At 42.0% G+C, this 13,121-nt stretch overlaps 1 protein-coding gene across 19 annotated transcripts in view; it reads left to right on the top strand.

The window, feature by feature from the left end:
• The first annotated feature begins 6,286 nt into the window (after window positions 1-6,286).
• RNF19A (ring finger protein 19A, RBR E3 ubiquitin protein ligase) overlaps window positions 6,287-13,121 on the top strand; it is a 55,287-nt gene continuing 48,452 nt past the window's right edge. For 10 of the 19 annotated variants that reach the window (XR_014513844.1, XR_014513845.1, XR_014513846.1 and 7 more), the window contains exons 1-3: window positions 6,406-6,552; window positions 7,136-7,215; window positions 10,337-10,486. The gene's annotated coding sequence lies outside the window, so the exon portion shown is untranslated. Of the gene's footprint in view, window positions 6,954-7,130; window positions 7,216-10,336; window positions 10,487-13,121 lie in introns of all 19 variants that reach the window. The other 9 variants (XM_083450807.1, XM_083450813.1, XM_083450815.1 and 6 more) reach the window with 9 other exon arrangements.

The following is a 13,121-nucleotide window of genomic DNA, read 5'->3' on the forward strand; positions in this document are numbered from 1 at the left end:
CACACTCCAGATGAGACACACACCCTCCCCAATTCTCAGCTTTTATTTGGAGGAAAAACCCCAACCTAAGTCTCTAGCCCTTGTAGAATGCAAGTTATGAGACACACATTGTGCAGGTACTATTCACCAAATTTGTTTTGGGAAAAACTAGGCTATACCTGCCTGTCTGCATTTTTAGTCAATGAGTGAAGTCTGAGGAATGGCTGACATTTAGGAAAGCAGCTAATTAGACAAAGAAAAGGCTAGAGTGGAACACCCAGACTCTAGAGAAGGAACTTCTTGGTTTGTTTTTAAGCTTTTTGTGCTGGTGGAGAAGTGATTGCCACCCCACAGAAAACAACTGAGGGTTTCAGTTGTGATTGGAAAGATGTCTAGATGCCAGAGCTATGCATAGATGAGCAGCAGGTCTACCTACTAAGAAACTATGTAAGGGTAGATCTGGAATACAAGTTTCTCAAAGGCCATGTTTAGCCAGGCCTTGGCACTGCCCATTCACCAGATACACTGCTCTCTGGTGCTTATTATTAATGTATGGATGTCTGGATATTTATCTATTTGCAATATATCCCACACACACGGGGGGGGGGAGAGATCCTGTGGGTGCTCATAGCTGGCAGTCCAGATTCAGATTAGTGAGGCCTGGCAGGCCAGCTTTGACCAGCAGTCAGGAATTCCCCACCCTTGTCTTGCCTAACAGATCCATAGAGTACTGCAGGCTTAGGAACTCTGGGGGGAAACAGCAATGCTAGAGTTATTGAAACCACCAGTTGATCTACTCTGAGTAGGGCTAACATAAAATGCCTCTCAAAGGTGTTGATAATAGACAATTGCATAATACTGCACATTTCTAAAATGTTTGAAATAACAGATGATAAACAAACGTGTTTTGTATTCCGCGGCACAGCTGATTTTCTCACTCATTTGAGGTCCAAGAATCTCCAAGTGAGAAACAGGCTAGTAGCAAATAGGTGTAAAATTCTGTAAATGTGAATCATGTGCTAGGATCAGGGTTACGACCCAAAATGGGGGGGGGGGGGTCCTGAAGCTGGCATAGGAGTAACCACATGACGCAGACAATCCACATGATTAGTGCTTTCACATTTTATCAGTGATGTAGGAGCCTGGCCATGGGAAGGCATCTTCTTGTTAGCTACTGCATCACAAAATAAATTAACTGGGCCCCAGTGGCATGACGGCATTCTTAATCACATCAGGCTGGAATCTAGACATCTTGGCTTAGCTGTACATCAGCACATAGCCAACACGCAATTGTCTCATGATTTGGTGCAGCTTATGAAGGTTGGCTGAGCGCTGGCATTCGGCCAGTATTTAACAATTCCTTCCAGCATTTTTAAGCGGGCGCAGACAGAGCCCAAGAGCACTAATCCATGTTGTTCACAGCAAGAGCTGTTGTAGAGGAGTCAAAGCTGTCACCACCCTCAAGGCTCCTTCCTACAGAATCCCCACCACCACAGAACTTGTATTGTTCTTTGCTCTCTTAATTACAGCCCTGTTACCAAACTTACCGTTACCTTTAGTGACAGTTCTGTACTTCTCCTTTTGTGCTTAAAAGGAAGAAGAATAAGTCCTTACTCTCTTCTGCCAGCAGGATTGTTTTGGCATTTCCTTGCAACAAAATTTGTTTAAAGTGCATTTAAAAGGAACAGAACAGACAACTTACTACTAGACCCTGGACCCGATGGGGCAGTTGGAAACAAGCAATGTGAACTACAGAAAAGAAATGATCTAGACAAAACCTACTTCAGACTCCATCTCATTATAGTCTTTATATGTTGACCCAATTTTTTTGAACATTTCAGGTCAGAAAGACTGGGCATCCCAGGGTAGGCGATTAAGCCATGCCATTAAGCACAGCAAACTCTCATGGCAACCTCTGACAGACTGCAATAAGCAGATGGCATAAATTATCCTTGAGTGCCAGTCTCCTCCTTCATCTCTCTCATTTTTACATTACCATTTTTAGAAAGCTTCAAAAATGTATTTTCCAATGAAGTTCAAAGTTCCAAACTGAACAAAGGGGAGATACTAATAGTTTCAGCTGATTGTTTTTGATGCAAAGTTGTTTTAACTCTTGTGTAGAAATGTTTTAACACGTGTGTAGAAGCTGGATCAGGAAATTGGCACCTTTTATACTCTATGGGAAACGTGGCTTCATGGGCCAAATCATACCTCTTGGTGGGCCAGGATTTGTTTGCAAGCCAGAAGTTCTCCACCCCTGTTTTATAGAGAAGCGACCAGAAAAATCTGCTCTAAAGGGCATCACTCAGCCAAAACAATAATTTGACAATATTTAGCTCAGCAACTTAGGCTATTATTACATTTCATTTTGGAAAGTTTTCAGATGAAGAATCACCATAGCAGCTGAAACCAACTTTAATGCAATTGTGGGTAAATTGGGAATACAAACCCAAGTTTGTGCACAGCAAACCCTGGCAATTTAAATTTCATTTCTCTCTTTACAACAGCACAGTTCAGGTCTAAATCTGGCTTCACAATTCATGGGAATGTCAAGCAAGTTCCATTGCCTTTGTTGGATTATTAATAAGTTCCTTATAGTCTTCAAGATTTCTGCCTTTTATATCTTTAGTAAGTTGAGTTAATCTAGAAATCATTCTTTTTAGGAGCTTTCATCTCTAGGGGTAAAAAGCAGCCAGAAGGATGAAATCTCTGGTAATGAACTATCTGAATTCTTTTTTTAAAAAATACATTTATTAATAGAAGAAATATCTGAATTCTTCTGAGTTACTTATTTTTCTGCTTGCGCTTGCTACAACACAAATTTGTGGAGCTGAATGACAAAGCTGAAGCAGCAGGTGGATAAAACATATAGCTTATAGATTTGTGTGTGTCTGAAATTAGCAGTTTGTTGTTAACAATTGTTAACAGTTGAGACAATAAGCAGAGCCCATTCTAACTTCAGTGGTTATAAAACCAGCACAAGCCCTTAACAGTGCCAGGATTTCCATGTTTGGTACCATTAGACCAGGAGTCAGCAACCTTTTTCAGCTGTGGGCCGGTCCACCGTCCCTCAGACCATTTGGTGGGCTACACTATTTGAGGGGGGGGGGGAGAATGAACAAATTCCTATGCCCCACAAATAACCCAGAGATGCATTTTAAATAAAAGCACATATTCTACTCATGTAAAAACATGCTGATTCCTGGACCGTCTGCGGGCCAGATTGAGAAGGCGATTGGGCTGCATCTGGCCCCTGGGCCTTAGGTTGCCTACCCCCGCATTAGACCAACAGTTCCTCTACATTAGTTCTAGTTTTTGCTTTCATTGCAAGCAGTTCATACTAGTCTTACTACTAGCTAGTAAAAGGTAACAGAAAGGCAATGGCCCAGTGACAAAGTGAATCTTTTGCACACAATTTGTTTCAGGTTGAGTCCCCATGCTAGTGTTGGGAGCAGTACCATCTGAAATTCTGGAGAGCAACTGCCAGTCAGAGTAGACAATACTCTGATGGACCAGTAGTCTGACTCAGTATGAGGCCTGTTCCTTCAATGGAGTGTTCTCCCTTGGAGGAAAAATATTTCATCAACCTTGGTCCTTGCTGGTGATCTGTTTCTGTACTTCATCATGCCCAAGAAAAAACTTAGAGGAACAAACTTTCAAGCTACATTTTGAAGCATGATACAGTTATTTGTGAAGCAAAAGGTGTGGCATGAAAACTAAGGAAAATTGTGTTTTGGCATGTATGGTTGTAAATTTTTCTCTGTTGTTTTGTTTTATCTCTTTGTAAACCACTCTGAGGTTTTTTACCATCAAGCAGTGTATAAATGCTATGAAATAAATTAAATGTAATAAAAATCCAATTAGCAGGTCAACAAGTTCATAACAATATTGCTTTATTCAAGTATCAATTTTTCTTCTGTACTTTTACTTATCAGTGAACATGAGGTCCAAAAGTAATTTAACTACTTTGAATTACTGTTGTAATCCTTAAAAAGTCAATATGATACAAGAAAAATATAAATCTGACTGCACAGTTATACATATGGCATGGCTATACAGCCTGTGTTTTCATTACACAGTTGCATCCCCAACTATTGTTTAAGGCTGCATTCCATATATGCAAACTTACTTCTGGTGTATTGATTGATAAGGAACAACTGAAGGCCTGTGGAGGGTCATACAGTTTTCGGTATGAACATATGGTTAATGCCACATGTAACAAAGGAAAGTAAATTTAATTCAAAGGGTAGTTCTAAGAAAAATGACTAATTCAATGATACAGTGATTACATTATTTCCTGTTGCTCTCAACCAGTTATTATTAAAGTTATGCATTATCAGTCACATATCACTCTATATGTTACTTAGAAATGCATAGGCATACAGTATAAATGTAGCTTTTCCTATAGGAGGAAATTATGGAAAGGCAGTTGTCAAAGAACAAAAGCATTAAGATTTGAACATGTATTAAACAGGGTCACTGTATGGTGTCATTGTGCGCATGCAGGAAATACAAAAAGCAATGAACACAGGCTGGTTTACCAAGAGTCCAGCTTCACTGGGGAAGCTTCACACACCTTACAAGGATGTGTGCTAAGAGTCAGTTAGGATTAGCTGTTCATAAATAATATAGTTGGGTATGTGTGTAATTTTAATATTTAGTCTTCTCTACTGGAAGCTGACTTTAATTTATAATGGAAATTCTCCATCATGCATTTACTGAGGAAACACAATGTGTGTGAACTAAAATCAACAAGTGGAACAACTTTACAAAATATTTTTGAGACACTTTCAGTGTGGGTGTGAAGTAGCATGGCCTGTTTGGAAGTATAAAAGAAAATTATTCTGAGATTTACTCATAAATTATGAGTGTGGAGACCAATAATAAATACACTTACTACTGGTTTAAAAACTAATTAAAGTGCACTTCTGAGAAAATGTGGGTGTGAGGAGGTGGTTTATGGATGATGGAACTACTGGGTTTTCTGTTGTCTCACCCACATCGACACTCAGCCTTGCAGAGAGGAGAGTAACTAATTGTAGTTGCGTGAGTGAGAAGGAAAAGAGACATATACAGTATTTCAAACTATATGTCTTTGCTGAAAAAGGTTGGACACAACAACACATGCATACCAGCATTTCCAGTTTCCCCATAGCAACCATGGAACACCATTCAAGAAAACTGAAGGGCATTTTCCAAAAGTTGTAAGGTCCAGTAAAATCCATCCAGTAGAATCCAGTGACTAGTACTTGCTGGGAAAAACAGGTAGAAGTTGACTTGCTTGAATGTTCTTCTTTAAAACAAAACTCCCTTGTGTGGAGAATGCCTCAGTTCAGCTTTCTCCCTGGCATGTTATCTTTTTCTTTGTGGAGCTGTATTGAAACATAGGAACACCTATCTGCGTCCTGGAACACACTATAATCTGGGTATAAACCAGTGGAGTAGGGAAGCGCCTATTTCTTTTTAGATGTTTAAAGAAATGTCCAATTCAACTTTTTTACTAGAAAACAGTTAACAAACCCTACAGTATGAAGTTTCTAAAAGAAACTACACATCATTCTTCAGTAAGATAGGTTTTCTTTTATTCTTCCAATTCAATGTATTATAGGGCATTTTATACTTTACTAGGTTGTTTTACATTGGATTAGATTGCTAAACCCTCCTTCCCCAGGAATACTATAAAAGTTGCATACCAAGCAAAAATCCAGCTTTTCCCTTGGATGCCTAAGCACACTTATTAGGGGAAGACATCTAACTCTGCATAAACATGTTTAGGAGAGCACTCCCCCCTCCCCATGTTTTTAAAAGTGCACTAATTTTCGGCTGACATAATGCCGGAGGCAATAAATAAAGCCTAAATAAAGAACAGGTATTACTATGTAAATAACTAAAAATAATAATTGGGGGGCACCTACCGTCAAGGCTAAAAGACTGTGACAGGAGTGGGTTCCAGTGCCAAAAAAAGGGGGTGGGTGGGCCACACGCCGCAATAAACCCTCTTGTAGAGCAATCCTACTCAGAAGTAAACCCCACTGAATTCAATGGAGCTTACTCGCAGATACGTGGCGGAGCTTGCAGCCCTAGTCCTTGAGACTCCGGGTGTGCGAGCGTCAGGTGAGCTTAATTCCCTGGCAGAGCAGCGCGGCTGCTACCTCTCAGGTGTCGGCAAGGTAAAGGAACCAGGAGCAGCTTCCGCCCTCTAAGGCGCGGGGATAAAAATGCCGCCTTCTCCTGCCCCTTTCTCCCCCCACATCCCCGAGACTTCCCTCCTCCCGCGCGGGACGGACACCGGGTTCAACCGCTCGGCGGCCCCGCCTCGTCTGTGATCTCAGCAGGGGGAGAAAGAGAGGCGGAAAGAAGCCTCCTCCCGGCCGGGCAAAGCCCAACCCGAGCCCTGCCTGGGGCCTGGTAGCTTCGCTTCGCCTTGCGCCTCCCCCGCTCGTCCGCCCGCCCGCCTCCCTCACACGCTCCGCTTTCTTTTTCCTCCTCACAGGCACTTCCTGCGCGGGGCCGGGCCGGGCCCAGTCGGGTGGAGACTGCTGCTACTGCCGCCGTCTCGGCGGAGTTAAAAAGGTATTGGGGAAGGCAAGGGACAGGCGGGCGTCCGTTGACGTTCCGAGGGCCTCTGCCGTGAGGGCTCGAGGTGTCGGCAGTTGGTCGCGGGGGGGGGGGGGCGGAGGGGTCCCCGAAGAAGCCGCCCGTCAGGGAGACGGGCGGGCGGGAGTGGCTCCCCGAGCGAACTGGCGCCTGAAGGTGGGGGGGAGGCTTCCACTGAGGGGTCCCTCCCAGGCCGCCGCTCACGGGCGCTCAGAGGGGATTAGTCGGCGGCGGCCGTTGCTGCTGCTGCTGCTCCTCGCATTGCTGGAGGGTGAAGTCATCGTGGCCATTGTCTCCCCTCAGCTCCCTGCTGGGCCGCCAGAGGGGGGAGGCCAGCAACCAGCCGTGGGGCCCGCCTTGTTCTCCGAAGCCGCCGGGTAAATTCTCTTTCCCACCCCGCCCCCGGGGGGGGGGCAACACTGGAAAGACTTTGAAACCCTCATCCACTCCGCGGGGCAAAGTCCGAGGAGAAACTCGGGGTGGGGTGAGGGGGGTGGAAACTCCATATTCGATCGCTTCCACACCCCAATAAGTTTTATTAATTTTTTTCTGAGGGAAGGACTTTGGAAAAACGCCCTCTCCTTTCTCTCATACAGCTTCGGAGCGTCTCTGTTTGCACTTCCTTCTTGTAAAACAAAGGTACATTCTCCGCCTTGGGGTGGGGTGGGGGGGTGGAATCTGAAAAAAATAGTAATTTTTATTAAAGACCCCTTTTAGAAGTTGTGACATAGAACCGTTTTCTGTCAGAAATGGGGCTTTCTGTAAAACCGAAAGCGTTAGAAAGACCCACTAACACACGCACAGCCGAAACTACGAGGAAGTTGACTCCCAGGGGAGGGGGAAATTTTCCACATCCACTCCAAATTGGGGCGAGACTAGCTAACTTTTGTCCTATAAAGGCTGCAGTGCTGCTGCTGCTACTTCCCTTTCCCCTCGGATTACAATTTATTGGGAATGTGGATATTCCGTCGTCCTCCCCTACCCTGCCTTTTGGGGAGGTTGAATAAGCTGGGTAGCCTTAAATGTAATCTCTTTAAAGAAGCTTGTGTTCAAAGGGCAGTCTGATATATTTAAATACTTTATTGAACTGTACAGTATTTCTCAGTGGAGGAGTATTGAATTTAAAAAACGAAAAAGGCAACTACAATGCAACTCACCCTGTAGGTGGTCACTGGCATTTCACTACTTATGCCTGGAACTCCTGTGAGGCTGACTTGGGTGATACCATTGTCTGAAGAGTTTTTAATGAATAACAGCACAGCTTAGTAGCTTGCGGAAGTGGGATCCTTTTTATACAAGTGGACATGGGAGCTTTAACATTAAGCCCTGAGAGCTACATAGGCATCAGAAGTACATCTAAAAAGCTTAGGTCTAATGAAAGGAGAGCTGTTGCTGATCAAATGAACTGCACCGAGAGTTCAATATGAAGTAATGTGGAATTTCCCCATAGTATTTCACCAGCAACCACAACTGTACTGCCTGAGGGATCTTTTTGCTAGTTTCTTGGTTTGAAACCAAAACTTCAGAGTGTGCTTTCAGTGCCCAGATTGGAATGCTGCTGATTGTAAAAGTGTGGGGGAGGACTGACAATAGTATAACTTCTACCACAATCCACCTTTATTTCCACTTGGTGGACACAGAATTTGCTAATGTAAAACATTTTTGTAGGCACTGGTTGGTCACATCGGTGCAGTTAAAGTCACTGAGAGTTGCACAAAGGTCAGAGGGTGCTTGTGGAGGGGACTGTGGAATTGTAGGACTAAATGTGCTAATCATACATAGCCCCAGAACCTTATTGAAGTTCTGTTAGTCTTTCTTTAAAATAAAAACTGTTGTTTTTAAAAAGTGCAAGTAGAAGGACTGGTATTTGAGTTCTTACTTTTACCCGCTATAAAGTATTTAGTGTTCATGATAAGCAGATTCTGACTAAACAGATTAACTGTCTTAATTAACATGTTAAAGATGGAATAGTGAATGAGAACACTTCATTCAGTCACTATTTCAGTGAATTTGTCCAAACTAACAGGCTTAGTTTAGAAGTCCAGCTTTAGTCTTATGAATTTGAAATTGATTAAAATGAATGATCATAGGTACTGGCATTTGAAGGGGAAGGGATATAGCTCAGTAGTAGAGCACCTGATTTGCATATAGAAGGCCCCAGGTTCAATTCCTGCATCTCCAGGTAGGGTTAGGGGAGACCTCTGCCTAAAATGCAGAAGAGCTGCAGCCAGTCAGTGTGGATAATAGAGCTAGATATACCAAAGTTTGACATAATAAAAGGCGGCTCAGTATTGTCTACATCCTGAGGTTTTAGGCAGCAGTTTTAATAGCTCTGCCTGGAGATGCTAGTGATTGAACCTGGGGCCTGCTGCATGCAAATAAGATGCTCGACCACTGATCTATAACTTTTCTCTTTTAATTACTAGGTTGAAAACAGAGATCGGTCTATGATCACTGGTCATCAGTTCAAATTCATAAAAGTAAAGTTAGCATTCTGAACTAAGCCTGTTAAGATAGATTTACTTAAACAGTGAAAGAACAAAGTGTTCTCATTAGCTATTCACTGTACTCCTCGAATTATTTTTTGCATCACTATTGTCTGCTTGCATTTCTTTTGTCAAAGTTCATGTTCCCTTTTGTTCTCATTTGGAGAGGGCTTCCATTTTATGAAGAAAGTCTTCTTGCCTCTTAAAAGCTTCCTTGACTCTGCTCATTAATTATGGTGACATCCCTTTGGCCTTGATGGTGCCTTTCCTTGTTTGCCGTACCACATACGTTCCAGCTACTTGTGGCTTGAATAACCCTAGGTGCTCTGGAAAGATGTGATGGTCTTCACTTTAACTTTCAACTTCCTTTTTACCAATCCTCTTTTTTTAAGAAGTTTCCTCTTTTGAAATCAGGTGTGACTGTTGGATTTTTTTGGCAATTGTCAACTTACATATATATAGAATTTGAAAGCACTGTGTAGTTGCTGTGGCCAGTTGGTTTGGCAACACATATTGCATCAAGTCTTGAGCACTACGTAAAAGTCCAGGCTTGTTGCCCCTCTGGTTCATTCGATGACCAACTATTTTAGGTACAGTCATTTTTGACAATGGAGTGTGTCTCCAGGGGTAAAGTCAAACTTCTGGACAATCACCGCACCTGCTACGGCTGCAGAGACTGGTAACTTAAAACTGCTGCCTCACACGTTTTTGCTGCACTAGTGACCTCTACAGGGCCCCCTCTCAGCATTGTGGCTGTGTCACATGCTGACAGCTTCTGGGAGCCACAAAGGTGGTACTCTTCTGCTGACACCCCATACACCCCACATTATACCTATACACAGACATTTAGGGATCTAGAAATTCTACCTCTTTGTCATAAGTGGAACATGCATGTATCCAGTCTTTAGAAGGGTAATTGAAGTTTCCTGTTACTACAGCAAGGTCGTCTTTTAGGGACGTTCTTGATTTATTAGCCACCTGAAGATCATTGTGGGCATATTGGTCAGGGTTATCATAGTACTTCCCCAGTATTGAATCACACTTTCAGCCTTGGTATTGCTACCCATATTGGTTCTGTGAAGGTGGCTACCCTTTTGGGAATATCTAGCTTGGTCTCCTTGATGTATAAAATTACACCATCTCCAGTCCACATTTCCCTTCCTTCCTATGGAAATTGCATCAACTGCTTGAGACATTTTTTTGTGTATTGTTAGAGGGGATTCCTTCTATTGTTCATGGCTTAATGCTGCTTTCTCCTTTTGTTTGTATTTCAGCTCTTAAGTTCCACTTTCACTTAGTTGGCAAAATATATAATGGACTAATTCAACAGATGAAAGCATTACAAGATTGAGCATGATCTTTAAGGTTCCCCGGCTTAATATGTACATCTGACTGGCACATGGAGGTTGATTTCCTCCAAGAAGGTAATGACTCTTGAGTTGCATTGTATATAGCACTCCATTTTTCCATAAATTAATAAATCATTTATTTTCTGTATTGAAAACACATAAGCTGTGTTAAATAAACTCCAAGCTTTGCAGCTATATCTTGACATGTATCATCCTTTTGAGATACAGTTCCTATTTAAGATATGATCCCTAAGCTTACCTGCATTTTGTTCTTTTTCTAGCTGTTCTGCTTTCTTTCACTTTTAACTTCTCAAGACCAAAAACCACTTATGTCTTTATAGCTCAGTTTTTGCACAGCATTAATGCAATAAACATAATTCCTTAAATTGCATGTTGCAAGATAAATATGTAAGCTGCTACCTTTTCAAGACTTTTGCTAAATCTGTCATTAGGCAATCTGACCTGGCATAGAATTATTTTAGGACCTACAAATGGAACATTCTTAACATGAAGCAAAACCATGTGGCATATATCACCAAAAGGAAATATTGTATGGATATAGAAGTCTCTCCCATCCAGTATTCTGTGTCCTTACTTAAGGCAGTGTCAGATTCTGCTGTAGAAGGCGGAAAGTCCTGTGCACATAGGTGAAAGAAAACAAAACTGAACTCACTCTTACCCTTGTGTAGCCACAACCTTGGAAATGTAAGATGCTTGCAAATCAGACTGATCTTTAATAAAAATATTTAAATACACAATTCTGTCTTGTAAGTGACTTAGTAGGGGCAATAGTAACACCTTTTCATATGGTGGATTTATTTGCTTCCTTGTGTTTGTATAACTTCCTTCCCTGGAGAAAAGATACTGTCCTGAGGAGATCCTCAGCAAAAAGACTGGATGACTTCCTTTAGGAATTGGGAAATGGCAGCAGAGCCTAGGAGTTGCCAATCAGAAGGTCGGCAGTTCGAATCCCCGTGACGGGGTGAGCTCCTGTTGCTTGGTCCCTGCTCCTGCCAACCTAGCAGTTTGAAAGCACGTCAAAGTGCAAGTAGATAAATAGGTACCGCTCCGGCGGGAAGGTAAACGGCGTTTCCGTGTGCTGCTCTGGTTTGCCGCATGACCAGAAGCTGTACGCCGGCTCCCTCAGCCAATAAAGCGAGATGAGCACTGCAACCGCAGAGTCGGCCACAACTGGACCTAATGGTTAGGGGTCCCTTTACCTTTACCTGTTAATCATATTTAACTTTTGTGTACATTTCCATAGGGAAAATTCCTAGATAGCAGCTTATTTTATCTACATAGCATAGAGCTATTCTACCAAATTCTTCCTACCTTTTTGGCAGGTATAACACAACTTAAGCTTGCCTTTTTAAAAACTCATTATTATGGCCACCTTGCTCCTGTTCCATCCCTTCAGTAATTGTACATTTTGAGGATGTGCCCTGGAGGCTGCTTTGGAGAGAAAAGGGGTTGCTTTTCTGAAAGACACTGCACAGTAAAAGCTACATGTCACAGTAGAAATGTGATGGCAATATTTTGAGTTGAATGCATCCAGTTTAGATGATATAAATTCCTACCTCCATTTTATCACAACAATAGAAGTACAGTAACGTCATTTATTTTACACTAGAAAAAACTGAGGCATTCAGATATTTAAAAATTACTCTAGCCAACAGACAAAATTGTCTAGAATTTTTTAAAATAAACTTATTTTGGATCAAGTTCACCTTTTTGTTTCAAGAACAAAGCAGTGTTAGAAACAGATATGAAAGCTAGGGGCTAAATGGCACCTTAAACCTAAGTTATGGGTGCAACAATGGAATGTCTAAGCACACTTTTTTAATAACAAGAATATGAAGCTGAAAATGAATAAACTGCAGCTTAAATATTATGTCATTTTTCACATGGTCTGGACTCTGGTCCTTCCCCTGCCCTGCCCCCCTGATATTCTTTAGAGGGTCTCCAGTCTTCAGAGAGTAGCTGGAAGTGGGGAGGCAGAAAAAGGTCCTCCTTTCCTCCCACTCTGCAGTTTTAATCTATGCTTTTTAGCATATCAGTAATTATCTTAGCTTATTAAAAATTTGTTTCTTGCATCCAGTTATATTATTCAGTTTTGCTTTAACAATTATCACTAACTCTCACAGTAAAAATGGCTTTGTATTTCATTGTTCATGCTCTTGAGAGTCACTGCACTTTAAGTGAAATATTTTGCCTTTCCCTAACCCCGTAAGGATGCTTCAGTTGTTTAGTTTTATTATGCTTGTATTTACATATGAGCTGCTATTATTGAGGGAAGTCTCTGGAATGGTGTTATTCTCTTTTTATAGACACTGAAGGCTGTAATCCTATACACTTACCTGGGAGTAACTCAGTGGGACTTAAATTTCGAGTAGACATGTATAGGGTTGTCATGCAAACTTGCTTGGCTAATTGGTATCCATAAGGACTCATTGGCAAGTCCTTAATGTCATAGAGGTTATTTTTTCCAGATGTTGTACAAAGACCTTGGCATTCATGTGGAAGTTCCCTAATGACCCTGTAATGAATTGTAAAATTACATGTATGCTTCTAATGGCCATGTGTGTAGTACTGTTTCTGTACCATCTTATCTTGGAATATAATGTGCTTATGTGGGGGCAGGGGGATCATTTGAGGAAGGAAGAAGCAACTTTGGGTGGAAGCTCTACATAAATGAAATGTTGCATGGAGG

This window comes from Podarcis tiliguerta (assembly GCF_965153285.1).
Source record: "Podarcis tiliguerta genome assembly, chromosome: 7".
In the NCBI taxonomy this organism is placed as follows: Eukaryota; Metazoa; Chordata; class Lepidosauria; order Squamata; family Lacertidae; genus Podarcis; species Podarcis tiliguerta.